This window comes from Tupaia chinensis, unplaced genomic scaffold (assembly GCF_000334495.1).
Source record: "Tupaia chinensis unplaced genomic scaffold, TupChi_1.0 Scaffold142961_1, whole genome shotgun sequence".
Lineage (NCBI taxonomy): Eukaryota > Metazoa > Chordata > Mammalia > Scandentia > Tupaiidae > Tupaia > Tupaia belangeri.
Genome location: NW_006202806.1, coordinates 303,809 through 308,327, shown reverse-complemented (window position 1 = coordinate 308,327; position 4,519 = coordinate 303,809). Strand labels below are relative to the sequence as shown.

The 4,519-nt window shown below is 40.8% G+C and overlaps 1 pseudogene; it reads left to right on the top strand.

Moving 5' to 3' along the window:
• The first annotated feature begins 2,675 nt into the window (after positions 1–2,675).
• On the top strand, positions 2,676–3,084 carry LOC102479816 (active regulator of SIRT1 pseudogene; annotated as a pseudogene).
• Positions 3,085–4,519: the final 1,435 nt, after the last annotated feature.

The following is a 4,519-nucleotide window of genomic DNA, read 5'->3' as shown; positions in this document are numbered from 1 at the left end:
GGGAGTTGAATTTATAGTTTGGGTGGCCTTGGAAAGCTCCACAGAAATGGGACTTTTGAATGAAGACTTGAAGAAAGAGACCAAGGAGACATGCAGCTATCTGACGGAAGAGCACTCCTGGTAAAGCAAACAGTTAAAGCAAAAATCCTGAGTTGGGACCAGCAGTTGACGTAATGGCTATGGCGCTGGACTCTCATGTAGTCGACCACGGTTGGAGTCCCGGGCCCGGTGGCTTAAACTAATACCGGGCATGTGTGTGTGCATGCGTGCCCAAGATCCTGAGAGGAGAATGGAGGGGAAGGGATTGTGGCATGGAAATCCCCCCAGGGGGGTGATTGCTCACTTTCTGTCTCTCTGTCTCTGAGTGTCGTTCTGGCGAGCGCACACACCATATAGCAAAAAAACTCTCAAAAATAAAAAATAAAAATAAAAAGATCCTGAGTCAGAGCTTGCCCAGCATGTTCAGCATGTTCAAGGGATAGCAAGAAAGCTGCCTTGTTGAGATCAAACTAAAGTATGCAGGGAAGGAGCAGGGACCTCTGTTCAGAGACAGGAATTCAGGAATCAGACCAGAGATAAGGTTAGACCGGTGTGACAAAAGTGGAGACGCTAAGAAGTAATCAGATTCTGGATAGACATTTTCTGAAAGTAGAGCTGACAGGGTATGTTGATAGAATAGTTTAATCAAGACACATTTAAGAGCCAAGAATCTATGCTAACTTTAATACACTACAAGGCCAGAAATAATGACCTCCTCAAGGTAGATATTTCAGAAATATTTAACATTCTCAGACTAAAGTCTGCTCCTTAAGTGTAGTTACTTCTCAATTTTTTATGAACTGTAGATAACTCACTAGTTCTGAGAGTGATCGTTCTATCCTTAAACAGTTCTTAATATGAATGAGCATAACCTGTCTCTTTGTAGCACTAAGAAATAGCTAAATGTAAATAGAGCTATATCTAGGTTCACTTCAGGTCAATCAACCTGTTATAAAATTACCTAAATTTAGCCAATAATTTTCCTATTTTTTTTCTCTAGAAAGATAACAGAACTTTCTAATAGTGTCCAGAAATCGAGATGTATTACATATTCTGCATTTCATTGGTTATTCTTTTTTTGTTTTCTTTCATTAGTTATTCTTTAAAAAATAGATTTGATGTTTCATATTTTATTAACTAGACCCATGTTAGCTCCTAGTGATTGGGCTCATATTTTCTTCATTATAATGAAAGCATCTTTGCATTAGATCAGCATGAAAGCAATCTTTTAGGCTGTCTCTCTTTTTTTTTTTTTGAAATTTTTACCAAGATAAAATTTACATATAGATTCACCCCTTTTTTTCTGTATAGTTCTTTACGTTTTGACAAACATGTACAGTTGTGTAAGCAAAACCAGGGTATTCCATCATCCCCCAAATTCTCCTGAACTCCTCTAGCACCTACACACCCATCCTTGGCAGTCACCGAGCTCTTTTCTGGTCCTATAGTTTTATCCCTAACAAAAGTGTCACATAAGTGGGAAGACACAATATAGACTTTGAGCCTAGCTTCTTTCATTTATAAAGCCTTTGAAATTCATTCAAGCTCTTGTATTTCTGAGCAATCTGTTTCTTTTCTCTCCTGAGTAGCATTCCATTGATTGTGTGGATGAATCTCAGTTTAACTATTGTCCAGGAAAAAGGCTTTTTTTTTTTTCCTTTTACGATTTGTGGCAGTTACGAATGAAACTGTAATAAACATTCCTGTACAGTTCATGTGCGTGTATGAGAGAGTGAGAACATTGGTTTTATTCACTTGGCTAAAGAATGAAGAATAAAATTGCTGGGCCAGCTCAGTGGCATAGTAGACTTGTAGTGCTCAAGTGATGTTGGATCCATATGGAAATCCGTGGGCTCAGTTCCCCAGGTGACCTGTATATGCCTGTATGTGCACACTCATGATACTGGCTGGCTGAAAAGGGGCTATGGAGCAGAAGTCATGGCATGGGACCCTGTTGAGGGTGCTTGTCTTTCTCTCTCTCATGCTCATGAAAGAAATTAACTTTTTTTTTCTTTTATAAAAAAGAGGAAGATTACTGGCCAATTCAGTACATATATGTTTAAATTGATAAGAAATTGCAAAAAAAAAAAAAAAACTTTTCAAGGTGGTTTTACCATGTTGCATTTCTATCAACCATTTATGACCTTTCCATTGCAATGTCTGCCAGGTTTTTTTTGTTTTTTTTTTAATAATTATTTATTTTATTTTATTTATTGATTCATTTATTTTTTAATTTGACCAGAGAGAGACAGAGAGTGAGCGTGTGAGAGAGAGAAAGTGAGAAAGCAAGCCACCAGATTCAGAACTTGAACCCTGGTCGGCCATATGGTAGTGTCCAGCGTCTTAACCACCACGCCACCTGCTGGTCCCAGCAAATGTTTGCCAGTTTTTTAACCATCCAAATACGTATGTAGTGCTATCTGATTATGGTTTTAGATACATATCTCTTAATGTCCAATGCTATCTTTTCATATGCTTACTTGCCATCTGCTTTCTTCTTTAGTAAACTGACTCTGCATTTATATTATTGGATTTTATGAATTGTTTTAGATTATGGCTATACATATGATTTGTGAATATTTTCTCCCAGTCTGTCACTTGTCTGTTAATTTTTTAAGAATTTATTTTAAGGAGTCATGCCGGCTGCCTTGCTGAGGTGGAGCCTGGAACTGAGGGCGGTGTCTGAGGCCCCCAGGGTTGGGCTAGGCCAGGCCAAGCCAAGCAGGGCTCCATTGAAACAGATTGGGAGAAGACAAAGGCGACTCAGGCCCAGAAACTGCGAAACTCAGCCAAGGGAAAGGTGCCCAAGTGGCTCTGACTGAGTATAGGAAGCAGGAGTGTCAAAACTACCTGAAAGCAAACCTGAAGTTTATGACCAGCATGAAAAGCACCATGGACGAGTCCATGACCCAGCAGATTCTGCAACAGAACCGGGGTTGCAAGGCCTGTGACCGGCCTGTGTCCACGATGAAGAAGAAAACTGAGGGAACCGTGTTCACCGAAGAGGACTTCCAGAAGTTCCAGCAGGAGTACTTCGGCAGCTAGGCTCCCTGGGCGCACAGGGGGCACTCCCGCCCAGCCTCCAGCCTCCTTGGACCTGGCTGCCTCTGCCGGCCCCACGACCCCCATGCCATGCACAGGGTGGCCAGCAGATGGTGATACAGGACCAGCTTGGCTCAGGGAAGCCCCAGGACTGGAGTCTCCTGGGAGCTGGTGAGCTGGAAACCCCGGGGAGGTCTATCTCTCACACTGGAGCTGACTTCTGCAGCCTTAGAGGGAGTCTTGTGGACCTCCAGAAAGGAGCATTGTTGACTGTTTTGTTTGCTTTTACCCAGGGACGCCTGGAGGTGGGGGAGGGGGGGGAGTTGGCTGTGAACCAGGCCAGTTCCTGAGCCCTCAGGGCCAGCCACACTTCCACGAGTAGGAATGTGGCTGCTGTGTGGATTTCTAGACTCTAATGTGGACCCCAAAGATTTTTGTTGTTGTTGATAATGACAAAAACATCTCTGATTCCTTTTCTTTTTCTTTTCTTTCATTTTTTTTGTAGAGGTTTTTGCTATAGGGCGCGTGCACTTGCTAGAAAGACAGAGAGAGACAGAGAGACAGAAAACAAGAAATCACCCCCCAGGGGGGATGGACACGCCAGAATCCCTTCTCCTTCATTCTCCTCTTGGGATCTTTGTACACATGCATATGCACCCTGCATGAGTTTAAGTCACTCAGTCTGAGACTTGAACCACTGTCAACTACATGGGAGTCCAGTGACATAGCCATTATGCCAACTGCTAGTCCCCCCCCCAAAAAAAAACAATTTATTTTAGGGAGTAGAAATTCTTTCTTTTGATGAAATTCAATTTATTAATTTTGTCTTTAATGAGTTTTGCTGTGTGCTTTCTCTATGATGCATATCCCTAGGCCACAAAGATTTATCTCCATAAAGTTTATAGTTTAGAGCTTTCTCTATGATGCATATCCCTAGGCCACAAAGATTTATCTCCATAAATTTTATAGTTTAGAGTTTCACATTTAGATACTTTTTAGTTGTTTTTAATAGGCAAGATCTGTTTAACATTTCTTTTTGCTTTTGTTATTACTATTTCCTCATATAGGCATATAATTGTTCCATTAACATTTGTTGAGAAAACTGTCCTTTATCCAATGATTTGCCATGGCACCTTATCAAAAGTTAACTTATACGTGTTTATCTATTTTTGCCTCTCGAGTCTGTTTCATTGATCTATTTGCCTGTATCCTCTTCAATATCACACTTCCTTCTGTAGCTTTGTAATAAGTATGGGAATCAGGTAGTGAGACTCCTTCAATGTTACTCTTCTTTATTGTAATTGTTTTGGAATTTTGTTCCTTTTGATTTTTATACATACTTTTAAATCAGTTGGTTGATTTCAAACCTAACCTCTATTGGAGCATTGGCTGAAATTCATCGAATTGGGAAGTTTAAGAGAATCAGTATTTTGGGGCC